At 46.0% G+C, this 27,176-nt stretch overlaps 1 protein-coding gene across 1 annotated transcript in view; it reads right to left on the bottom strand.

The window, feature by feature from the left end:
* LOC147663432 (acyl-coenzyme A amino acid N-acyltransferase 2-like) overlaps nucleotides 1–9,089 on the bottom strand; it is a 45,962-nt gene extending 36,873 nt beyond the window's left edge. The window contains exon 1 of the mRNA XM_086950461.1: nucleotides 8,877–9,089. The gene's annotated coding sequence lies outside the window, so the exon portion shown is untranslated. The remainder of the gene's footprint in view (nucleotides 1–8,876) is intronic.
* Nucleotides 9,090–27,176: the final 18,087 nt, after the last annotated feature.

A 27,176-nucleotide genomic window follows, 5' to 3' on the forward strand; every position in this document is an offset into this window, starting at 1 on the left:
GTAACTATCTAAGTTAGGCTTAAGAGGGATGCCACCAAGGGGCTAGAAGCATGTGACCCTCATCCCAAGGTTGGTATGGGAGTGGTTTGACTGATAGTCTCACAGCTTGTTCCAATGCTCCGCCAGATCAAGTGGTGAGAAACACAAGTAACACAGGCCTGATGCGCCCACCCGTGTTGTTGCAAACACACATAGCTCCTAGTATAGAGAGAGCAGGAGCTTTAGTACAGAGAGAAAGGTGCATGCATGTGTGTGTGTTGCGCGCGCGTTTGTGTGTGTCGCGCACGGGTGTGTGTGTCGTGCATGCGTGTGTGTCGTGCGCGTGTGCGCTTGTGTTTGTGTGTGGTTTTGGCTCTACTAACCAAGGACATGCTTTAGAAGGGATCTAGGATTGTGTTGCATCTTCAATTTGGAGTCTCTAGGGCAGCAGTACTAATTGATGAGTTTTACCCTGGGGAGGCTTGTGAGCTGAATTTCCATAAGGAAGTGGCTGAAGCAGACAAATCTGACTTTAAATATGGGTTCATGGGGGTTTATTCCTCTCGCAAACATTTTGAACAAATCATGCACAAATGCAGCTTTTTGCCGCACAATTTTCACATACATTACCTACAAATACAGAAGGTCTGAATGAGCACTGATGAAATATTCTTATTATGTGTGTCATATATGGCAGACAAGTCTCACTCTCCTGCTGTATGTTGGGCTCATTCGACCCCCCCCCCCCCCAAGTGCCCCAGAAAACTTTCATTAAAAATATTGCAAAACAGGGGATGTTTAGCATAATTTCCCCAATTATTGGCTAAAGAGCTAAATGCATTACAAACTGTTCGAAAGAAATCTGATTATGCACTGCCACATGCCATCTTTTTCAAGTCATTTTTCCTTTCTGTCCCTTTCAAGCATATTCTCAGCCATATGGTATCACTTGATTTCTACTTGGGAGAGGTAGAGTGGATAAATGAAACAGTTTTCAAATCCCACAATCACAGGTGGTAAAAAGCAGACGACATGACCTTCAGGTTTTTACAGTAACGTTACTTGCAAATTATTTAGAGCTCACAGGATCAGGCAGCAGACTCCTTACAGCAATCTTACATGCTCAAGCCTCAGATGTAATGATAGTAACAATAATAGCATTGAAAGTTTAGCAATATAGAGGAGCCTTCTGATATGTCATGGAATAACAGCTATAGGAGTCAGTGCCATCTGGTACGAAGGAACCACAATCACAACCTTTTTAACTGAAAAGCAGCAAGCCACTTTCAGAAACAAGCATTGAAAATGCAATAGGTCTTGCAGTTGTAAGAGTCTGAGCTATTGACATTGTAAATGGCAATGCCTTTTATTTGCGTGTTGGTTTTCGAAACATAAATAAAACCACATAAATAAAAGGTAGTGTCATTTACAATGCCAATAGCTTAAACTCTCGCAAATGCGAGACCTATTGCATTGCAAATGCTTGTTTGTCTTCTCGTGTGCTTTTAGGGTGGGATTTTAATTGTGTTTACGGTTTCTTACTGACAGGGAGACACACTGTACAGGTGACATCTCGGGCAGTCACTTGGCACCTGTAGGGTATACAGGGATGTAGCTTGGTCAGTAAGGTTGTCATATTTTGTAAAAAATACATTATATGAGGAGCAGGACATGGGGGGTGTGTGTTTAAGGGACAGTGCGTATTGCTAGGAGCACTTAAAACACAATCTGGTACATGCATCAATATTGCATTTTGCGATTCCTTAATTGCGAAAAATAAGGAATCGCAATTAAGGAATTGCAAACTGCAATGCATCAAGAAATCGCTATAAAAATAGCGATTTCTTAAAATTCCTTAATTGCGATTCTCTAATTGAGAATCGCAATTAAGGAATACCTCCCCATCCATTCCTATGGGCCTAGGGGCCCATAGGAATGAATGGAAAGACATTCTTAATTTGCAATTCAGCATTAGAAATTCGCAAATTAAGAATGCAATTTCAAGGGTGCAGGGGTGTCCAAAGGACACCCTGTTGCACCCCTGAAATCTGCTTAGAAGTACATTTTGCACACTCACATGCCCCAAGGGCATGTGTGTGTGTAAAACTGAACTTTGAATAATGCACTTTAGTGCATTTTTCAAAGTTTTCGCAAATTACCATGAAGGTCAACTTCATGGTAATTTGCTCCCCTTATTTGCGAATTCGCACATTTTTAGAGTTTGATGCATTGCATTTAAGGAATCTCAACGTGAAATTCCTTAAATGCATTTACAATTTAAGAAATCGCAATTTTGCGATTTCTTAAATTGCGAAAATTACAAAAATGTTAAGGCATCCCAAAAATGGGAATTGCATTCGCAAACGGCCGAATTTTGCGATTCGCACCATTTGCGAATGCAATTTCCTTTTATGCATGTGCCCCAATATGTTTCAAACCAAGCAACATTTTAAAGATCTTTAAAACAAAGGGGCGAGAGTGAGTGTGTGTGTAAAAGTTTGCCTGTGTGTATGTGAAAATTCCAGGTGAAATCCAACACATGCCTCACCTCGCCACACCCGACTGAAAACACTCGTACTCAACTATTTATTACAAAATACATTTTGTGGGGTGGGTAGGTGGATAAAGACTGTGGGGTGGGCAGGGCCGGAGCAATCTGACAGGCAATGATGGTTGGGACAGAGGTGTGTGTGGGGCCCAGTGGATATTGATGAGGTGAGGAAAGGAGAGATGTGGTGGTGCGTAAAAGGCCGCAGGGAAGAGAGGTGTGGGTGAGGGATAAACACTGGGGTGGGAGCCGTGGTATGAGGGAGGTGGACCGCTGTTGATGTGGGGCTAGATGTACGGAGCACTACTGATAAGTAAATGAGGTAAGAGGAGAGATGTGGTGGGGTAGAAATGGGTTACAGTGGGGCTTATTTACAAGTCCCTTGAGCCACTTTGGCATCGTTTTTAACATGGGAAAAGTGACGCAAAAGTGGTGCAACGAGATTGTAAATCTGTCATAGTGTATTTAGCTTATGGACAGCTATGTGAGGGGGTATTTGTGCAGAGTCGTCTAATCAGCTTGTTTGCTCCCAGCCCATTTACGGCTGAGGCCTAACGGTGAAGTTGTTGATGTGCCAGTGTGGAGGCTCCCTCCTCTAACACAAAGAACCACCTCATTGTCTGGAACGTCTCAATGGACAAACTTAGGAACCAGAAAAGGCACTAATGAGCATAGTGATTTGCCCAGGATCACACAGTTTGGTCAAGAATGGCATTTGAGATTAGCAGTAGTACCGAGTCCTCCTCATCACTGCAATAACATCTGCTTCACATCTGCTTTCACTCTTCGCCGGTGGATCTCTAACAAGGAGTTAACCCTCCGAGCTGCAGCCTGGCCCTCAAATGGATGGTGCCCTTTTAGCCAAGAGCTCCCAGGTAGTGCTATCTCGAAGCATGACTCCGCCTTTCATCATCTGACCCTGTGGGTCTGAGTTTGTGGTTCTAAACACAGCAATGGCTCTGGGCAGAAGCACAGACTCCAGATTGGCAAACCGTGAGGCTCTTGCACCTGCAACTCACCCAGATGCATGCGGCATAAAGCCGCCCTGCTGCGCACACCTAGATGCTTAGGATGGCACAACAGGAAGGGGGCGCTGCAGACACACTGGGACATTATTTAAAGGAGGATTGTGCTTGGGACATCAGAGAATGGCAAGTGTCCCAGTCCTGGATGATTTACAGTCTTCCACCTCTTCTATATTTTCTCCCCTTGTTCTTATAGGGTCACCTAATGAGCTGTTTTTGTGTTGTCTTTGTGCTACTGTTGAGATCTGTTGATTGTTATGTTGCACTTTGGTTGGACTGTTGTTTTGCTGTTGTATTTTATGTTTCTGTTGTAGGGTTGTCTTATTGTGTTGCGTTATTTTGTTATAATTGTGTTCTTTTCTGTGGTGCTGTATATTTTCTTTACAAACTTCAACAAACCTACTGTTAGCTGCACAAACATCACATCCCATTAAAGGAGCAGATAATAAACAACATTTTACAAACACCAGAATTGGAAACACCGCTGTAGGCTCACCCATAAAATTCTCAAACCATCCCACAGATCATACCTTAAAATCAGGGCCACTGGAATTATGCAGCAGGGGAGGGCCAAATTATGCAGCAGGGGAGGGCCAAATTATGCAGCAGGGTTCAGTAAATTATGCAGCAGGAAAGGGCAAATTATGCGGCACAATGAGCCACATTTTGTAATAGTATTACTTCTTTATTTGATCATTTTTCAACATGGTAACTCTCTCTGGGCATTGGCTGCACCTCATTAGTACCAGTTTAACATCCAAATAAAGCAATAAGCAACAGAAAGGTGTGCAGTCCAGCTTTGCAAAGAGCCGTGCACTGAGGGCCAACACGTGTCATCGCATTTTAAGTAACTCGTGAACCGTTTGAGCTAGAAACAAAACATTTTTTTTGTTAAAAAATGCACATTATGCAGCAGAGTATGGATTATAAGTCAAATGCAGCAATTCTATAACCATGCGAAAATCGCTGCGGCCACAAAATCGCAAATTCCAGTGGCCTGCTTAAGAGACATCTCCCACACTGACTTTCAGCCTTCATCCCAAAAGGGAAGCCTTCCCTCACAAGGGTGCTAGATTGCTAACTGGAGTTTAAACAGACACGGACAAAGATAGCAGGCCTGTCTTTAACGAATTGTCCTTCACTGGTCAGGTGTGGATGGGTGAGTGGGTGAAGAAGAATGGGTGGGTACATGTCTGCATGAGTGAGTGCATGGATGAGCATGGGGTGAGTGGCTAAATGCAAGGATGAAGAATGGATGAGTGAGTAACTGCATGGATGAGTGGATGGATGAATGGTTGAGCGAGTTTATTGTTGGATGAATTAGGGAGCACATAAATGGATGAAACAGTGAGCAGCCCAGTGAATGGATGAGTTCGTGGATTAACTAATAAGTAAATGCGTGACAGCTAGTGTTCTTGTGTGCTGCCACAGCCCATAATGTGATGTGCACCGTCACTTAATAACACTTAATGCATGTTCAGATTTGCAGCATCAATCAAGAGTCCTTCGTAACTGTTCAGATTTTCCCAGTAATCATTAGTGACTGCCCAGATATGCACCATCACTCATTAATCCTAAATTAATGTCCAGTTTGTACCTTTAGTCACACTTCCTCAGTGCATGTATATATTTGCACCATCACTCAATAAGCCCTGGTGCATGTTCAGATTTGCACCATCATTCACTAATCATTAGTGACCGCCCAGATATGCACCAACACTGATTAATCATAAATTAATGTTCAGTTTGCACCTTTAGTCACATTTCCTCAGTGCATGTATATATTTGCACCATCAATCAATAAGCCCTGGTGCATGTTCAGATTTGCACCATCATTCACTAATCATTAGTGACTGCCCAGATATGCACAAACACTCATTAATCATAAATTAATGTTCAGTTTGCACCTTTAGTCACACTTCCTCAGTGCATGTATATAGTTGCACTATCACTCAATAAGCCCTGATGCATGTTCAGATTTGCACCATCATTCACTAATCATTAGTGACTGCCCAGATATGCACCAACACTCATTAATCATAAATTAATGTGGAGAAGTGTGGCTCACTGGTTAGAGCAGGCAGACCCTGAAGCAGAGGTCAGACCCGGGACCAGGGTTCAATTCCCGACGCGGCAGGGTCTTGAGCTCAAATGTCCATGGACTCGACAATTCTCGCTTCGGTTCCTGACCTAATCATGGGTTCACACTCTGCAACTCTGGGCATTAAGCTTGCTTAATCTCGTATATGCGGGGACTGTTAGGAGGAGGGGCTATAGATGATAGAACAACGAATGATTCATCTAGGATATACTCCATTGTGTTGGGACCGGAGGTAGAGAACTCTTTCCTCAAATGTATTGATTTTGCTTACTTCAAAAGAACGAGGTTTAAGACGGTCCAAGCTGCTATTAAGATTTGGAATGCAGTGATGAAAAAAATGGGTCTGGGTCGATACAACTGGTACACGAGGTTGTATAAAAATGTCTCCCTTGCAGTGCAGATTTTTGGCGACAGTATAATGGCGGGCTGGGTGGAGAAGGGGATAGTACAGCTTGGGGATGTGAGGAATATGGAGGGGATGTTTCAATTTACAGAGTTAATGACAAAATTTGGGTTAGACAGAAGGGACCTTTTCAAATTTTTTCAGCTAAGAAGTTTTCTGGGGAATAAGCGGGGTGGAAGTATAGGTTTTGCTAAAATAGAAATTCTCCAGAAAATAAGACTGGGGGGGGATTGCTCAATACGGTGCTTTTATGCAAATTTGTTAGCAGGGAAACCAGATGATATGGATAAGTATAGTAAAAAGTGGGCAGACAAGCTGGAAGGGGAGCTCTGTTGGTTTAAGGAGTCACTAGACTTAGGGCGAACTCTCCTGTGTTCAGCACCGCTTCAATCACAGCAGTATAAAACTCTTTATTCGCTTTACTTTACCCCTGCAAAAATAGCAAAATGGGGAGGTACCTCAGGTATCACATGCCCAAGATGTAGCTCCCTTGACGCAGACTTAATACATTTATTTGCTGTATGCCCACAAATACAGACAACGATAAAGGATATAGAGAAGTTTCTGGATGGTACTCTAAATATTCAGATTACTTTAAAACCCCCAGAAATACTGCTTGGGATAGTCACAGACACTAGTGTTATACAGAGGGAGTTCATCTTTGTCGCAATGGCAGTCTTTAGGCTCTGCATAGCCAGGGCTTGGTTAGATAAAAATCCCCCTGGAATGCAAGTCTGGCTATCTAACCTTTTATCAACCTATAATTTGGAAAAAAATATATATGCCCGGAAAGGTAAGAAAGGGAGGAGACTGGGATTAAGGATATGGGACCCTATTATAAGATGGAAAGAAGGTCTGGATTTGTGAGATTGGACCAGGGCAAGTAATGGCAATCGAAATAACAGTGTAGATGCTGATATGGTGTTTTAATGAATTTCTAATTGTTTTCCTTTTTTTGTATGATGTAATATGATAAATGAATACAATGTATGATTGTACAATATATAATGAATTGTGTGAATTGTGCAATGGTATAATAAAAAAATAAAAAAAAAATAAAAAAAAAAGCTTGCTTAATCTCCACAACGGCCCCCCCGCGGCGGGATGCCTGGCATTCACCTTGGGGATGCCCTGTAGGGGCTATCTCACAGAGAAAAGCCAGGACGGGTTCCCAAGGCAAGCGCGGAGATACCCCTTCGGGGGTCGATTCAGGCGCTATATAAGAAACATAATAATAATAATAATGTTCAGTTTGCACCTTTAGTCACACTTCCTCAGTGCATGTATATATTTGCACCATCACTCAATAAGCCCTGGTGCATGTTCAGATTTGCACCAGCATTCACTAATCATTAGTGACTGCCCAGATATGCACCAACACTCATTAATCATAAATGAATGTTCAGGTTGCACCTTTAGTCACACTTCCTCAGTGCATGTATATATTTGCACCATCACTCAATAATCCAACATGGATGTTCAGGTTTTCACTTTCCTCCAGTGATCCTCAGTGCATGTATATATTTGCACCCTCATGCATTCCGCAAATCTGTCAAAAACGGCTGTGAAAGTCAGGGCATCCCAACTTTTCTAACATCGCCACAGCACACCTAACAAATCTCTTTTATCAACATGCACAAAAGTCACGACAGGGCGATAGCTGGGAAGAGTGCGGAGTAAACTTTTGGGCTCTACTGCTATGCCCAGCACTGTATTTACAGTTTATTGTAGATGAAAGATAGAAGTTCTTACTTACAAGGTTTTGACTACAAACCACACACTTTTTGGTGGCCCATCCCATCATCACCCTTGTCACTGTGAGATCCCAGCAGAACAAAGCAATTTGCACTTTGCTTTATTTTGCACATTGTACCTCCATCAACAAAGGCAGTTCCTGCTCCACATATTGCATGCATTGGATTTTAGATCCCAGATAGCAGCCTTTTCTTACAGTGCCTGGGAAATGAAACTGTTATTATTTCTGTTTTAAATTACATCCTAAGTTCCCTGAGGCTGCGATCTACATATTGAAATTGTTTGGTATTTTGCTGCCATTACACTATTTAATGGACCTTGCTGAAGTTTTTATGGTGTATTTTCATTATAGTCTGCTCCCTCACTTATAATCATTTATGAACCCCTTTGCACCGTGTATTTTATGATGTGACTTTTAATGCTCTTTAGAGCTAAATAAAGAATTCTGATTGATTGATCCTAAAAGAATGTTCGGTTTTGCACATTTAACCAGTGCTCTTCAGTGCATATACATATTTGCACCATCACTCAGTAATCCCTCGTGCGTGCTCAGATTTGCCACGTCACCCAGTAATACTTCCTGCCTGCTCATATGTCAGCATCACTCATCAACACCCAACGCATGTCCCGCTTTGTCTCTCCACCCTGTAACCTCAGTACCCCGCCTAGCTCGGTAAAGCTTAATGTGTCTTCAGATTATCACCACCATTTATGAACCCTCAATGCCTCCTCAGATATTCCCCATCACCCAGTATCTTTAGAGCATGCTCACTATGTGTTCATCCGAACTTTGAAACACAGATTTACCGAGTTGTTATTTCAAAGTTCTGAAGAAGTAATATGTAAGTCGCCTGCACTTGAGTTTGGCTGGAGAGTTTTTAGGCAATATTTGTAGTAAATGCTACAAGAAATCACACAATAAACTTAAAACCTCCTACATCACTTAAACACAAGTGACACCGAGTTGAGATTCTATAACCGGGTAAGGGGTCTTTCTTCAGTATGGTACAACACCATAGTTTTCACATCTGTAACCGCCCTCCACCCTGTCCAAAATCATTTTACCTTTTTCCCTCTGTTCCAGATGGCCTTGGAAAGTCTGTGCGCTCTTCACAACTCCCTCTCTCTTATCCGAGGTGAGTTCTGCTTTCTATGCTGAGCATGTCGGCCTTTGGCCAGGCCCTGTCAATAAGTTACCGGAGGCCTCTATAAAGGTCTATCCTCCACATGCCAACACTTTCAAGGTATCAGACAAGGTCCGTCGTTCACTCACACAATAGCTCCCTGTCAGTGCAGCAGGCAGCACACCTGTTCTCCAAACGTCCCCTTCGGAGCAGGTCGGGGCGTCTCTTTACGCACAGCGCGCGCCCTTCGCCCTGTGCTCAAGGTCTGTCTCCCTGTTATAGCTGATCACGCCACTTTTTACACACACTGACTGCTCTCTGCCCTATCATCAAGGGCACCTTATCGGAGCATCTCTTTACATGCAGGTTTTCAGCCTTCACCCTCGCCTCAAGGTCCTCCTACCAGAGCAGGTCAGGGCGTCTCTTTAAGCAGTGTGCGCCGCCTTCATCCTCGCCTCAAGCCCCCCACCCCATCATACCTGGTCATGGCGTCTATTTGCGCACAGTGCGCGGACTTCGCCGTGACCCCAAGGTCCCCCTTTCAGAGCTGGTCACGGCGGCGTCTCTATACGCACAGTGCGTGGCCTTCATCCTGGCTTCAAGGCCCCCCCATTGTAGCTGGTCATGGCGTCTCTTTACGCACAGTGCGCGGCCTTCACCCTGGCCTCAAGCCCCCCATCATTGCTGGTCATGGCGTCTCTTTACGCACAGTGCGCGGCCTTCACCCTGGCCTCAAGGCCCCCATCACTGCTGGTCATGGCGTCTCTTTACGAAGAGTGCGTGGCCTTCTCCATGGCCTCAAGGTCCCCCTATCAGAACAGGTCATGGCGTCTCTTTACGCACAGTGCGCGGCCTTCACCGTGGCCTCAAGGTCCCCCTATCAGAGCTGGTCACGGTGCCGTCTCTTTACGCACAGTGCGCGGCCTTCACCGTGGCCTGAAGGTCGCCCCATGAGAGCTGGTCACAATATTGTTTACACACAATGCTTATAATCGGCCCTGTTATCAAGGTCACAGTATCTGATTACCCACACGGTATCAGCCCTGTGTGTACTTAATGGAAACCGCAGCCAAGGACGAGGCTAGACTTGTCCAACAAAATCCCCAGTCACTACACTGCTCTACCAATGAGCTAGATAAAGCCATTGTTTTTCTACTCTTCGTGAAACACTGGTGCAAGGCAGCAGGCAAACGTAGAACTACACCTGTTGACCATAAGCAGGCCCACTCTAATTATGCGGAAGGGTAAGGCCAAATTATACGGCAGGGTTGAGTAACTTATACTGCAAGAAAAGGTAAATTATGCGGCATTATGCAGCAAAATGTTGGAATAGTAGTAGTTTATTATTTTTTTTTTTTTAAACTTATTAAGACTGTCTGGGCATTGGATGCAACTTGTTTAACACCCAAGCACGGCAATAAGCTACAAAAAGGCGACGAGGCAACGTTTGCAATGGCCCCAACACATGCCACTGCGTTTTTAGTAACTTTTGAACCATTTGAGCTAGAAACATTTTTTATGTTCTGCAGATTCCAGTTCTGCTCAAGAGTTTTCCGCACCCTCTTGTAGTTCGTCTGATGTTTTACACTTTCTTCTGGATTGTTTTCACTTGATTCTGTCTCTTTCCACTTTAAGAGCTCAGTGGTTCGCGGCAAAGGATTTTAGGGACTTTTCAGAAGCTTCTGCGGTGGTACACTATCTGGTATCTAGACTTTGCAGCAGTTTTTCTGTGGTGAGGACAATAAAAACTCCCCCTTCTTCAGCTTGGCATCTTGCTATTGTTTTGCAGGCTTTACAATCTCATCCATTTGAGCCTCTAGATACAGTAGACTTAAACTTTCTTTCGTTTAAGGTGCTTTTTTCTGGTGGCCATAACTTTGGCTAGGAGAATTGTGGAGCTGGGAGCCTTAAAATGCTGCCCTCTGTTCATTTAGTTTCTGGATTATGGTGCTGTTTCAAAACCTGACCATGCCTCTCTTCCAAAAGTTAACTCTATTTTTAATAGATTTTAGGAGAATATTCTCCCTTCTTTCTTTCCCTCTTCCTCCTCTCCAGAGAAACATTTGTTGAATACACTCGGGCCATATTCTCAAGGAAGTGGCAGGGAGAGGCGTTAGCCTTCTTGGTTTAATGTCTCCATCCGCCACTTCAGAAATGCGAGGCTGCACCCTATTTTCAAGGACATGGTGCAGCCATGTGTTCCCCCCTGCGATGGCGCTAAGTTTCACAACTTAGTGTCAACTCAGGCACCCTTGCACCAGAGGGCCAGGGTGTCTGCAAGCAGGGAGGTTTGTTTATGTACAGGAAGGGACACCTTCCTGTACATAAACAAACCATGGCATTTTGCTTATTCCATGTGTGCTGTACAAGGCAGCACACATGGAAAAAGCAAAAACGAGGAGAAATAAAGCATTTCTCCACATTTCACCATCTTAAAACCAGATTTTTCATGGTTTTAAGTACCTCCTATTTACGCTACCCTTGTGAATAGGAAGTAGCGTCAAACTCAATGGGTGTTGCAGTGGAACGCCCACTGCAACACCCACTCCACGCCCCTTTCATGCTAAAAACAGCATGAAGGGGGCCCTATACACAAGGCAGCATTAAGCCGCGTTAAGCCACTTAACGTGGTTTAGCACTGCTTTGTGACGAGGGCTAAGCCCCTATTGCCACAACAACATCACTGAATGTGACGTTAGGGTGGTGATGGGGGCTTGAGAATATGCCCCTCAGTTTTAAAAGAGCTCTTTTGATTTATGTTGCCAGGTCTTAGCAGTTCATGAAAACGGATTCCTTGTTTGTGACTTTTGGGCAGTATGGAAGAGGTATGAAGGCGACCCCTATGACTCTGAGTAGATGGATTACATCTACAATCTCGCTAGACTTGCAGGATATGGCGTTATAAATTCCAGGCCAGGGAAGGTCCACGAGTGGAATGGCCACTCCTGGGCAGAGGTCCAGGAAATCTGCAGGGCAGCCTCTTGATCCTCAGAGCATACTTTTGTCAAGCATTATCGCCTTAATAATGTTTTCTGACTTGCATTTGAATTTGGGTACAGATGTTTTGAACGCTGCACTTTAATCACTTATTTCTTGTTTTGTGTTAGTTTTCAGGTATTATCTCTTATTAAATCTATGGTGTTGCATTAGTACCATGAATAATGTTTTTTCAGTTCGCCACAGGGCTTTCAGCTTTGGTATACCTCATGTTGTAATGAATGGGACAAGGATGAGGGATTTAGGGGTAATGCCCGCTTACTTACCAGTAATCGTCGTTTCCCTCAGTCCATCCTGCACCTCATCACAGTCATTAGATGCCACCCATCCTGCCTCCTGTCAGTCCTTTGATGAGGCATTGGAGATATACAGAAGAAGCCAGGAGTGCCAGGACATTTTATGGCACCGGGGTTGGGTGGGTGGTGCTAGCATTCAAGGATCCACCTGTTCTTTGTTCCTGTCGCAAAGCGACATCCTTTCAGGTTGTAATGACTGTGATGGGGAAGAGATGGACTGAGGGTAATGAAAGTTACTGGCAACTAACCGGGGCAATGTCTCTGCTGTTTCTGGCTTCAGGGGGTATAAAGACCTCTACATGAAGAAAATGCAAACATAGCTCTAAAACAAGTCCACTCTCTGGCCCCTCTGCCACCAATGAAAATTGTTGAGAGGTGCAGGACGAGACAAGGGGCTAATGTTGTGATTACTAAATCAAATCAGGAGGGAGAAGGAAATTGTGATCTGTCGAGTTTCCTGCATATCTAATCTCATAAATCACTTAGGGAAGGATCACTTGTCCTGCATAACCTGGGTATACAGGTGATGTATGTGTAAGTCCCAAGATAAAAAAAACCCTCATGCACGTGTGAATTAGATCGAGTTATGTGGAATTTTGACTTGCGATCTAAACATCATCTGCGCCAGCTTGTCACCTATGTACTACATGCACGGCAGCTATTCTAAGTCACCTATGTATTACGTGCATGGCAGCCATTTTAGGTATCATGGTCTCCCTGTCCACGATCGATCGCCAGCACGTCCCTCTGACCCAGCAAGCATCCTCCGCGCACCCTGGCTCCCCCTCCCTCCTCCTTCTGAGCACGACCCTTCTGCATGACCCTGTCCTTGAGAGTCACGCCAGCGCCTGACCAGCACCTCCTCCCCTCCCATGAATGCCCCTCTGTTGCTAAACCTCCCTCCTGCACTGGATTGTCCACACAGCATGAATACCTCTCCATTGATGGCCCCTCACCCCGTGTCCGACTGTCCACACAGGTCCGAGGCCATTGCCTAAGCCGGAAGATATCATTTACTGCTCTTTATTGTATAAGGTCGCTCTCCTTCAAAGGTCCCTCTATTTGATCCAGGCCTCCCCACCCCCTGTGACATGATCAGGCGCACACATCCTAAGACTCGACAACACACTCAGCTGCGAGATGACTCTCTCTCTTATCAGCAGGTTGAGGACCTCTATTGTGAATGTATATGGGGGTGGGATTAACACGAGGATTACGGGGATGTCTTTCCCATGCTCTACAAAGTTGTGATTGTATTAAAGGAAGGTCACATGCCATAAACCAGTGTATAAGAGGCCAGGCCTCCGAGTGGCTGTTAGAGCACCTCGACATGATACCTTGTTGTCTGTTCTGATGTGTTCTGCTCCGTCGGAATAAACTTCTGTTTCCTGCCTTCTGGTCTCCGGCGCCTGCCTCATTGCTTGGTAAACTTGAATGGTACAAGGGCGGTTAGCGCCGGGCAAATCTTGAGAAAGGTCCTAGCCCTACCTTTTTCCACAATTGGCGTCCCAAAGCGTGGGGCCCATCAGCGACACGTGGATCCAGTGGGAGAGGTCCCGATGACAGAGTGAACGACTGCAACGATCGGGAAGAGCTCATGTCCGATAGACCCTCGTCTGACAGCCGATCATCCGACCTTCACTAGTTCTGAACAGACCTCTCTCGAGTGATCTACGGTCCTGACTGGGAACCATCAGGAGTGCCGCGAACAACACGAAGGAGAGAGGACGATCGGGCGCTGGATCCAGAGGACAGGAAACCGTCCATGCGGTCCGGGTAAGGTCGTGTAAACACGACGAATTGAGGAAATTGTTCTTGGATAATACTAGTATTACGCTTTGTTGAAACCCTCTGGAGATTCACTGTCTGCAAACGGGGAAAAGCAAACAGGCTCTCTCTTTGCAAGCAGTGAAGGATAGGTAACGCAGACTTTTGTCCCCATTGTAATCCGTCGTACCTATCTTCCTCCCCCACTGTTTCCCGAACTATCGTTCGTGGATTATTGTCTGGAGATTCTTTGTCTGCAAACAGGGAAGAACAAGGCCTCTCTTTGCAGGTAGAGAAAGAGTGGGTAGCGATAATTTTTCGTGCCCACTTATTCTCCCCACTGGATTGTTTGATTGGCCGATTATTCGGTATTGGTTCTTTTGAGGTATTCACGGCCTCCAAACAACGTAGAATAGAAATATTCTGTCTAGTCTTTGTCCGCCGTGATAAGATAGGTAGTGCAGACTTTTGTCCCCGTTGTAATCCGTCATGCCTGTCTTCTCCCCACTGGTTGGTAGCCTGTTTAGCCCGGACCGCTTATTAGAGATGAACCATCCAGCTCCACTGGAGGGCACCCCTAATAAGGACATGTTCACTAAGTATGGACTAGTCGCTATAGCTTACACTAAACTATGGCATAAATATACGAAAAAGAACCTTGAAAGTCAGTGGCCACTGATAGGTTCCTTTGACGAAAATAAAATAAAAACATTAGAAATAGCGCTCCAGAAGAATAAGACCACGCCCACTATGCTCGACAGTATCGGCATGTGGCGCAAAGAAACGGAACAGCGAAAGAAAAGAGAAGAAGCAAAAATAGGGAAAGAATTACGAAAGGCAGCCCACCTAGCCGCAAAGCAACTAGAAGAAGAAATAAAAGAAAGAAAGGAAACTATGCAAAATCAAGAATCAGGGTCGACAGGCCAATGTCCTGTTAGGACCCCCTCTGCGCTCTACCCTGAATTGCCCTCCAAACAACGAGCGAACGACGAGCTACTACTAGGTCCCCCAACCATCTACATGCCCCCTCCATATGCCCCCTGCCGACAAAGCTTCCACGCTCCGAGTGTGAGCGAAAGCGATCTCAGCGCTAGTGCACCAGCCCTCACGGCCTTTGCACCAGCCACATTAACAACCTCATCAGACGACCCCGAGTCTAGCAAACAATCATCGGCCAGATTAAATAGATTAAGCAAAGATGAGCGGGACGGGATCGACAAAATAGCAAAGACCTTGGTAGAACGAAGGGAGAGCGAAGAGTACACAATGAACATATATAATTCACATGCCGACAGCCACAGACGGCATTTCATCTTGCGATTCAGCTACTACACCCTGAACGCATATGAAGATAGGTATCAAAGTAAGGGTCCCGCCAGGCTGACAACGCTGTATAGGAAGATTGACGTTGGAGATGGGACTGAATGTGAAGCGACGGAACTCTTCATGCAGATGCTCGAGGTCTTCCGCCACCTTACAGAACAAAAACCAGAAACCAAGGTTACAGTCCCTGAAACGACCTCAGTAGAAGTAGTCAATACTATGATGCCTATCAGAGAAGCGGCTCCTTACTGGATCCCGCCACGGGGCCAGGGAACGAGCGATGATATTAATAATGAAAATGCAAAAGGGAGGGTTGTGTACAATTGGGTTTACCAACCATGGGACCGACAAGATATCCTAACCTTCAAGCAAACCCTGCCCGACTTAAGAAAGAACCCGACAGCATTTTACACCGAATTAGGCACAGCCTTGGGTTCGACAATAATGACCTTAGCAGATATTGACTTGTTCTTTGGGCTATGTCTGCCGGCTGACGTGTGGAAGCAAATCCGGAAGGCTGACCACACGGATCTGTTTGGACATACCTGGGACCAACTCGGTAAACTAGATAGACAGCGAGAACCGGGGAGCAAACCAGTGAAAGACATACTGGAACTCCCAGATAAAATAGTCCAGAAATTAAAAACACTGGTCCCGGAAAGAAAAGTAGACTGGTCGATAGTCACGGCCTGTCGACAGAAACCCCAGGAAGATGTGTCAGAATACTTCTCCCGATTCGAGACAGTGTTCTCCGACTACAGTGGCCAGGACATGACCACTGCAACCGGACAGCACCTGTTCGTACAAAATTACGTAAAGGGTCTAACACAAGAGGTCTCCCAAAAACTGCAGACGAGTGAGAGTAGTTGGGGGGCCTCCAAACCCGCAGCTATCCTTCAGATGGCTCAGTATTACGAGCACCAAAAGAATGAGAATGATAGGGCATCCGAGAAAAAGAAGAAAGATTTAAAGGAAAGGGTAATGATAGCCCAGATACAGGGTATAGCGCTAGGACGGGAACATCAAAGGGGGAACTACCAATCAAACACCCCCAGAGATCTACCTCCTAAGGATCACACCCCGACATCTCACCCTGGACGGAGAGACGTTAGCAATGACCAATGCGCTTTCTGCAAAGGGCTCGGCCATTGGAAATTCCAGTGTCCGGTTTTGCTAGAGATGAATAGAAATAGGGATTCCAGGGATGTGGCAGGTGGTCCGAGGAATAGAGTACAGGGCCGAGGGAACTCCAACGACACTAACAATGACAGATCAGGAAGACTGAATACATTTGACCGTCCCCGACAGAATCAATATCAGCTATCCGAAGGTGAAAATGCCCCCGATTTTGCATAGGACTGCCAGGGGCAAGGGAGGGATCCAGTCGAGCTCTGTGTTGACCAGCAAGGTCCTTATGTCACCGCTAAGGTCTTGGGTACAGAGTCTCCATTCTTGGTAGACACTGGGGCGACACGTAGTGTGTTATCAAAACGACTGATTCCAAGGGCACCCTTGTCTGGCTCACACATAACGTCGATAGGTTTCGATGGGACGCCCTCCACTAACCCCCTGTCCGTACCTATTACCTTTGACCTAGAAAGCAACACTGCTGACGCGACATTTCTACTCTCCTCCAACTCCCCTGACGCCATTATGGGCATTGACTTACTGAGGTATTTTCGAGCTACCATTAGGTGTTCCCCAGATGGAATACGAGTCATCCTGTACGACAACCCAGACATGCCCAGATCCCGTCCCCCACGACACATGTGCTGCATAACTGACGCTGACATGTCCTTGCTTGACACCCTGCCTTCGTACCTGTGGGCCAAAAATGACTCTGATGTGGGGCGAATGATGATTGATCCTATTCACATAACTGTACGACAGGACGCCATACTCCCGAAGCTTCCACAGTATCGGATATCCCCCGAGGGTGAGAAAGCACTGGTAGCGATTATTCAGTCTCTGGTAGATGCAGGAGTGGTTGAAGAGGTGGTTAGCAACGTCTGCAACAGCCCAATCCTACCCATTGTTAAGAAGCAAGGTGAAGGAGATGAGAAAGCGTACCGCTTCATCATCGACTTACGAGAGATTAACAAAGTAGTTGTACCCCAATATCCTGTGGTCTCTGATATCACCACCATTCTGACCCTCATCCCGTCCACTGCCACCACCTTCTCTGTTATCGACCTTAAAAACGCATTTTTCTCTATCCCCATCCATCCAGACAGCCGTTATCTTTTCGGCTTCACTTTAAAATCTCGCTCATACCGATTCTGTAGAGCTCCCCAGGGGTACACTGAAAGTCCCAGCATTTACAGCCAGGCCCTCAAAAGACAGCTGGATGCTTTCCAGCTACCAGAGGGAGTGGTGTTGATCCAATATGTCGATGATATCCTTTTGGCGGCCGACACCACCCCGCTGGCAACGACAGCCACCGTCCAACTCCTACACTTCCTTGCAGAAAATGGCCATAAAGTCTCCAAAAAGAAACTACAGTTCTGCCAGCCACAAGTAACTTACCTAGGCCATCTTCTGTCCAAGGAAGGGAGGAAACTTACCCCTGACCGAATCCAAACTATCCTAGACACCCCCATCCCAAAAACGCAAAAGCAGGTCCGCTCTTTGGTTGGCCTAACCTCTTTTTGTAGACAGTGGTTGCCTAATTACAGCCTCATTGTGAAACCATTACTTGCCCTACTGACCAAGGATGCCCCCTCCCCGTTCCCTTGGACCGCTGAGTGTCAAGCCTCCTTTAAGGAATTACGGGATGCACTCTGCTCAGCACCCGTCCTCGGAACGCCGGATTACTCCAAACCCTTCTCCCTCTTCACCCACGAAAGGGAGGGATGCGCATTGTCTGTCCTGACTCAATCGATTGGCCCTAAGCAGCGCCCTTGTGCCTACTTCTCCGCCACTCTTGATCCTGTAGCCAGAGCCTTACCTGCCTGCCTTCGAGCAGTAGCTGCCGCTGCTGTCTCCATCCGTCAGAGCGAGGGAATCGTACTTTCCAACTCCCTCACTGTATTAGTGCCCCATGCAGTTGACACCCTTTTGAACCAGACAAAGACCCAACACCTGACTAGCGCACGACTGACAGGGTACGAGTTGACTCTGCTTGCACCCCACATCACACTTAAGAGATGCACGACTTTGAATCCTGCCACATTGTTACCCCTGCCTGAAAACGACCCCGACGTTCCTCCCATACACGACTGTGTGACCCTCACAGACGAACAGACTAGGAGTAGGGTTGACCTCCGAGACACTGCTTTTCCTGACCCCGATGGAGAGCTATGGGTAGACGGCTCATGCATCAAACTCCCAGATGGCACCACTTCAGCTGCCTATGCAGTGACGACAGCCCAAACAGTAGTTGAGACAGCCTGCATCACACAACGATCTGCCCAGGCAGCGGAGCTGATAGCCCTCACCCGAGCATGCATCATAGCCGCAGGGACCACCGCGAACGTATATACGGACAGCCAGTATGCCTTCGGGGTGGTCCACCATTTTGGGCTCCTGTGGAGGGAGAGGGGATTCCTGACGTCCCACGGCACCCCAATCCTCCACGGAGATTTAGTGTCCGCTCTGATTGAGGCAGTTCTCCTCCCCAAACGATTAGCGGTGATCAAATGTCAGGCACACAAAAGAGTGACAGACTTAGTCGGACAAGGGAATGCATTAGCCGACATCACTGCACGAACCACAGCTGAGAATAGGACAGTGACACGCATATATGTGACTAGGTCACAAGCAGAAAAATGGAGTGACACAAGGGAAATGATCAGAGACATACAGTCGGCCAGCACCCCTCACGAATTGACTAAATGGGCAAGGGTGGGTTTGAAGGATGAGGAGGGCTGTTGGCGAACGAAGGATGCAAGCAAATGGTTGCTGCCCGACTCATATCTGATTCCCATTCTGACAATGGCTCACTCCCCCGCACACATAGGATCTGCACCCATGATCGAACTCATTTCCAAAGTCTGGCATAACGATAAAATCCCCGACTCAGCCAGACGCCTGGTTCAGCAGTGCCTTATTTGTCTGCAACACAACCCCGGGAAAGGAACTGTAGTACCCCGGGGTGGGTTCGGGACCCCCAATCATCCCTTTGAGGTCCTTCAGATGGACTACATCCAATTAGAGAGATGCCAAAGCCTGAAGTACGTACTAGTCATCGTGTGTGCCTTCAGCAAATGGGTAGAAGCCTATCCAACCCGTGACAACACTGCCATGACTACTGCCAAAGTACTACTGAAGGAATTCTTCCCTCGCTATGGCCTTTGTCGAATTTTATGGAGCGACAATGGCCCCCACTTCATAGCTGAGGTTATCCAATTAATCCTAAAGGGGTTAGGGGTGAAGCAACGATTTCATGCGGTCTTCCACCCCCAATCCGCTGGTCTAGTGGAACGCCATAATGCCACGCTGAAGCTGAAACTGGCAAAAATAGTGGCCACCACTGGACTCAACTGGCCGGATGCCCTCCCACTGGCCTTGTTATCGATGCGTTCCACCCCCACCAAGCACCATTTGACCCCCTACGAGGTCGTGTTTGGGCGTCCGATGAATCTCTGGACTGCTCCCAAACCGACCTCCATTCATGACGTCCCGGACGTCCTACTATCTGATTATTTGTGCAAGTTAACTAAAACGTTGTCTGTCATTCATCAACAGGTGCAGCAGGCCATCCCCGATGCTTCCAGGGGCCCCGGCCACGACATCCAACCGGGAGATTTCGTATTAATACGAAATTTCCAGCGAACCAAGAGTCTGAAACCTCGGTGGACGGGCCCCTGGCAAGTGCTGATCACCACCCGAACAGCACTCCGAGTGGAGGGGAAGAAGCACTGGCTGCACGCGCATCATTGCCGAAAAGTCTCTGCAAACCTGGCCACGACAGAAAACGTCAGCACCCAAGAAGAGCTCCTGAGCAAAGACCGACCGATATTGGACTGTTATCCCGATACTGGGGCACTCGAACTTGCAAAATTCTCCGATCCCACTGTGCCGTCCAGAGAAGGGTATTTCCTGCGTCGAAAGGGGGGAGTTTCGGCTAAGTAGGCCACGGACTAAGTTAAATCTCAGAACGGTGACCTAAACACAATCAAAGGTTGCCGGGAGAGAAGCTAAACGAAGTCTGTGGTTCTGCCCGCTACCGAGCTCCCTTGAAGGTGATGGAAGCGCCAGATAAGAAGATGATGGAAGCGCCAGATAAGAAGATGATGGAAGCAACAGGAAATACCCAGTATAGAAATCCAAAGACTGACAACTTGCACAAATCGAAGACAATCGCACTCTTCATTGTCTTCCTCTTCTGCCTCCTCCTCATGACCTCCTTCTGGATTCTGGAGGAAAGCACACCGGCTCATGAGACATTGCTACCTACTGCACAGCCAACACCCCTGAAAGAGCATCACCTAATATCTCTGTCGCCTCAGCTCCGAGAAAGGCGCAGGGAATTCTGGAACAATTCCTTCGTGCAACTGTTGCACCAACACAACCTTGCTGCAAATGCTACAAACTGTTGGATCTGCGGGTTGCTCCCGCATGCCACTGGACACTCCATTCCCTTCATCCCTTCACCCTTCTCAGTTCACGGCTCTTGCCTCGCCTGGTTGATCCTCATGCAAGAGAGCCACAGGGACAACGCCACCTCCAGCCAGACAGTGTCACACTTCTACTCTGGGTTCTGGCTGAGCAAAACAGGAAAGACCCCAGCTGCCCTGTGTCCTGCGCTCGCGGGCGCCACCTTCATCAAAGACATTCCTGCCAAAGAACGAGTCGAAGTACAGGTGCTCCACAATCCAGCCAGAACCACCTTCACTCATCTGCAAAAACAAACTACCGCCACTCTGACTGTGGCCCTGTCTGTTATCAACATCACCGGCCTTGTGTACCTAGAAGGCCAGGGAACGCAACTGGTGGGTTACAGCGCCTGCCGAATCACCAGAACATTGGACTCAGCTGACCCCCCTTCCTTCGTTGCTTCTCCGAACATGTACTTTGTGTGTGGCACCAAGGCTTACACCTGGCTCCCGAAGGGTTGGAAGGGTATCTGTTACATTGCCTTCGTTCTTCCACCCACATATGTAGCCCCAGCCAACCATCACCGGCAGAGACGTGCAGACGACCTTGGACAAGCCGACTCCACTGGAGCACAGTTCCTGGATGCAGCAAAGGGACTTGTTCCTCTGTGGGGCCCAATGGCAAACAGCCGTGCTATCCGACACCTGACCCAGGCAGTAGAAACAACGATCAACATCACGGCTGGTATCCTCGCCAACAACACTGCGGAGCTTCAGGCGGTCCGCCTCGTGACCCTCCAAAATCGTCTTGTCTTAGACGTGGTCCTGGCCGACCGAGGAGGAGCATGCCGCATCATCGGATCCAGCTGCTGCACCTACGTGCCTGACAACTCGCCTTCAGTCTACAAGGCTATTGAACACCTCCACAGACTTTCCTCGGAGGTTCACCAAGAACAGGAAGGATGGTCGCTTGGGAGCTGGTTTTGGGACACTTTGAAGAACTGGGGTTGGAGGTTGTTTTCCTTTGTGTTGATACCTGTTGTGATCTTATGTGGGTGTTGTTTAGGTATCCAATGTCTGCCACCCTTGTGCGGCCTTGTTTCTAACTGTATGTGCCCAAAGACTTTGGACTTCCGAAATGAGCACATGAGCCCCCTCTATGAAGTAGAAATACGTGGCCTTATGGGGATAAATTCAAACTGACAAGTTGGCGAGATATGTTAAAAGGGAGGACTGTGGAATTTTGACTTGCGATCTAAACATCATCTGCGCCAGCTTGTCACCTATGTACTACATGCACGGCAGCTATTCTAAGTCACCTATGTATTACGTGCATGGCAGCCATTTTAGGTATCATGGTCTCCCTGTCCACGATCGATCGCCAGCACGTCCCTCTGACCCAGCAAGCATCCTCCGCGCACCCTGGCTCCCCCTCCCTCCTCCTTCTGAGCACGACCCTTCTGCATGACCCTGTCCTTGAGAGTCACGCCAGCGCCTGACCAGCACCTCCTCCCCTCCCATGAATGCCCCTCTGTTGCTAAACCTCCCTCCTGCACTGGATTGTCCACACAGCATGAATACCTCTCCATTGATGGCCCCTCACCCCGTGTCCGACTGTCCACACAGGTCCGAGGCCATTGCCTAAGCCGGAAGATATCATTTACTGCTCTTTATTGTATAAGGTCGCTCTCCTTCAAAGGTCCCTCTATTTGATCCAGGCCTCCCCACCCCCTGTGACATGATCAGGCGCACACATCCTAAGACTCGACAACACACTCAGCTGCGAGATGACTCTCTCTCTTATCAGCAGGTTGAGGACCTCTATTGTGAATGTATATGGGGGTGGGATTAACACGAGGATTACGGGGATGTCTTTCCCATGCTCTACAAAGTTGTGATTGTATTAAAGGAAGGTCACATGCCATAAACCAGTGTATAAGAGGCCAGGCCTCCGAGTGGCTGTTAGAGCACCTCGACATGATACCTTGTTGTCTGTTCTGATGTGTTCTGCTCCGTCGGAATAAACTTCTGTTTCCTGCCTTCTGGTCTCCGGCGCCTGCCTCATTGCTTGGTAAACTTGAATGGTACAAGGGCGGTTAGCGCCGGGCAAATCTTGAGAAAGGTCCTAGCCCTACCTTTTTCCACAGTTAGCGGTATATCTTAGTTCTCCGCTGTTCATTCACGTGACTGCATAATCATTGGGTTAGTTGTTATGCAATCTCCACCCGGAGGTATTTACCCTTGGTTAAAAGCAGTAGTGATCAGTGATGAGTGATAGGTGAATTAATCTAAAATACTCGGACAGCCAGACTTCTTATTTGTTAGTCTGGATTCGAGTTGGTTGTCAGAAAATGTATAGATGTGCGTATAGGGAATGATTAGGATTCTTACGCACTCAATTTTCGTGATTATAAAAAGGTCGACATGTTTCAGCCCTTGGTTGCCTTGTCAGGTCATGTGGGCTTTCTTCAGGACCATGTGAAGTGTAGTGGTGTCTCATATATAAGAACTTCTTATTATGATGGAAGGTGTAGCAAAGTGACGTAATAGTCCTTCAGGTCTCGTAGTACCTGTTAAAATAAATGGTATAGAAAACCAAGGGGGAGGGAAAGTGAGCTATAGGACATTAATAACACTTAAGTTACCACAAAATTTCATTTCGCAACTGGAAAATCGCAATACTTTATAGAGCACATACCAATCTGGCAAATGACACACACTCATTACCGGCTTTCACCCATGATAGTCGTATTGTTTCGTCGTAGTTGGCAAATTTTCCCTACTCATTATGTTTGGTTAAAATTGTTCATATTCTATAAACCCTATTCGGGCCTTATTAATTAGTCAGTTGTCATCTCTTAATAATGGCCATTCATTCGCACTTTCACTCAAATCATTCGATATTCAAGTGGTGTCACCATGTCAGATGCCCGATGCTTAAATACGGATATTCACATTACCGTTTTTTCCACTTTTTTCTTGGGCTCCTACTAAGCGTTCATTCACAATTTCCATAATGCCCAAAGTATCAAAAATCTTGTGTGCTCATGGTTAATGCTTTTGAGGCATTCTATATGGTAAGCAATAATGTATATAGAGAAAGGCTTGCCTGCACTTAGTATCGGGCGTAGCCGTACGTGTTTATTCTCACTCGTATCATTCGGCATTGAGGTGGTTATCTTATCATCCACTGTTACAGACATACAGATATTCATGTATATGTTTAACGTAACTCACTTTAAAGACATACGCTCCCTGTTTGTATCATTTTTCCAAAGATGCTGATAAGCATGTCGGTCAATACTCGGGGATTGTTTGCAAGTTATCCCAAAGTTTCTTGTTCTTGTTCTTGTTTTCTTGTTTTCCTTACTTGCATACATTCTTAATAGCGTATGTATGAGAAGGTTCGTCTGCTTTCCAAATCGGGCGTCTTTGAATTCATATGGCACGATTTTACACATACCTCTTTTGCGCTGGTTCACGCTTCAACGGGTGCCAGAGGGGCAGGGAAGCCTACTGTAAGCGATAATAATACATTACAAGTCAAAGATTGGTAATACATTACGGTTTGTTGTTACGTGGAGCATCGCGTTCCTGCTACCTGCGGCTAAGTCCTCTAGCACGACTTGTACTGACACTGCCTTTCTGGACCTGGATAAAGGAATGCTTTCCGGGGCCGTGTTTTAGACCAATATTCTTGTGACGTGAAGAATGAAAGAAAGACTATGCTGAGACTCTTTTCCTTGTGTCAAGTAAATCAGCAATAAAAAACTCCAATTTTTCGGCGATTGGAAATGACATTGTAAACATACGATGTTGTTGGGCACAAGTAGGATTTGTAAAAGGGGAGTCCTTGCATGTTAAATAGCTCCTCTTCTTTTATCAGCACGTGGAATAATTCTATACAGTAGTTATGGTTGCGTTTTTTAACACTTTAAGGAAATTTTGGCTATTAAAAACCAATAAATCCACGATCTGATTGAGGGGTTTTATGAGATTATTGACGCAATAGTCTTTTGGGCATAAATGAATTATGTAAATCAATAACTGGTGAACCTTCATGATTCTAAATTGTAGAGATTAGTACAAGACTACCTGTTCAGGCTCAACCACGGGATATTATCGTTCAATCCCATTTGGTCTGTTTTCAATCTGTGAACCCATCTCTGTTCCTTTTCAAACAGGGTACGCTCCGCATTGTGGTCTTTGTTAAGCAGTGTTTCCAACACAATCCATTTCAAGTCATCAACTGTGTGGCCTGCCTCCAAAAAGTGATTGGACATTTTTGTTGTAATCTTTCTGCATTTCACGTTGCTGCGATGCTCGCAGATTCTCCGTTTTACCTTTCTGCAGGTCATACCTATGTAGTACATGTTACATGGACAGGTAATCAAGTATATTACATGGCTTGTATTACAATTCATATGACTTCTCATTGTCCATTTCAGGTTCGGTAGGAGTTGTATTTCTTTTGTTGTTTTCGTTAGTTTACAGACAGAGCACGAACCACAAGGGAAATGTCCTGTCACTGGTGGATGGTGCCACAGGCTAACATTCTGTTTTTGTTTTGCTGGTGGAGGTCTAGTATGGACAAGTATATCTTTTAAGTTACGAGTCCTTTTGTTCGCAAATCTAGGTTTTGGCCAGGTTAATGTGCATGAGGGTTTTTTATCTTGGGACATACACATACATCACCTGTATACCAAGGTTATGCAGGACAAGTGATCCTTCCCTAAGTGATTTATGAGCTAATGTTGTGATGTCATCGGGTACCTTTTGCATTCTGGCGAGCCATGAGTTCTGAAGAACAAGGCAGAATGAGGCGCTGTCGCATCTTCCCGTTAGGGAGGGGCATCTCAATTTGGTCATTTTATTGTAGTCTTTGTATCTTGAAAGTTTGTTCTGCTTAATATAACTGATTGAAACTGGAGTAGCTTAATTTTGGCGCTGCCCTTATACATCACATATTTACGTTGAATTGTGCACATTTACAGTTTCTGTATTCCGTGTGTCTAACACTTGTTTTCAATGTATTTCTGTAATGTTCCATATTGGAATATTAGATTCATTTAATGTGTGTGTACTAATGTGAAAGATGTCTAGAGAAAATGTAGGGGCATATTATCAAGCACAGCGGTAAAATTATCGCCGCTTTAGCGGGGGGAAACTGCCGCTAAAGCGGCGATTATGGGCTTTATAATATGCCGTAGAGAATTCCCATAGAAGCCCATGTTCACACCAGAACGTGGGCTTCTATGGGAAATCACAAGGACATATTGTCAAGCCCATTATCGCCGCTTTAGCGGTTGTTTTCTGCCGCTAAAGCAGTGATAATTTTAACGCAGTTGCTTGATAATATGCCCCGTAGTTCTCATTCATAGTTAACTGAACGTACTAAGATGTAACATGCATTCATATGTAACCGTGGTTTATTCCCTAAAATATTCATGTATGTTAATTTTAACTATACATCTACATGTATTCAATTGTTAAGTGCACTTTAACCGCTTTTCTAACTTAGCGTGACCGCAGACCTTAAGCTTCTGAGTTTCAATGTTTGACTTTCACGTGAAAATTGTTTTGCTTGAATGTTCTCTCCTCTGCAAGAGCAGATATAATGCTTCAATAGTTAGTGAAAGGGTATTGTTTATCTGTAGCGATAGTAAGGTACAGGAGGAGCTTTTTGGCAAGAAGAAATCGTGTTAACGAAGTTGGAAACGAGTTCTCATGGCGGAGAAAGACTGCTCAATGTTGACTGAATGTACCCATTTGAAGGTGTGGAAGAAGAGCTGAATGGTGCAATTTCTACAGAGGAAGAAGGAAATGTACTGGAGATGATGATTTTGGTTACCTTGAACGCTTTGAGGGATATTTACAACAAACAGTCGGAGCGCTGGGTACCGCCAAAATTGGTAATGTCGTGCTCTGATATTTTTAAAGTGCTGGGATGCACCATATTTACAAAAATATGGAGCACCCTTGTTTAGGGACACCCAAACCATCAGTAATGGCTATTTGCTCTTTCTATGTGTGCGGCAGAATGCATCAGCGGTAGAGATAATGCAGGGATGTGCCTTATCTTTGTAAATACGGCTCATCCCTTCGTTTATGGAATGGCAGAGCGTGGCGTTATTATTTTGTTCTCAACGCCACGCTCCGCCTTTTCCTTGTAAATATGCCCCATAATATTGCTATCTTTGACTACTAAACAAGCAGTAACAATTGATGCTAACTTGCAGTTAAAAGGGACTTGATTTGACTAGTGCAGGTGCTGCAGTGGCACCGGGGCCAAAAGCTCTAGGGACCCCACTAAACCAAGAT

The sequence above is a fragment of the Lissotriton vulgaris genome, unplaced genomic scaffold, assembly GCF_964263255.1.
Source record: "Lissotriton vulgaris unplaced genomic scaffold, aLisVul1.2 SCAFFOLD_336, whole genome shotgun sequence".
Classification (NCBI taxonomy): Eukaryota; Metazoa; Chordata; class Amphibia; order Caudata; family Salamandridae; genus Lissotriton; species Lissotriton vulgaris.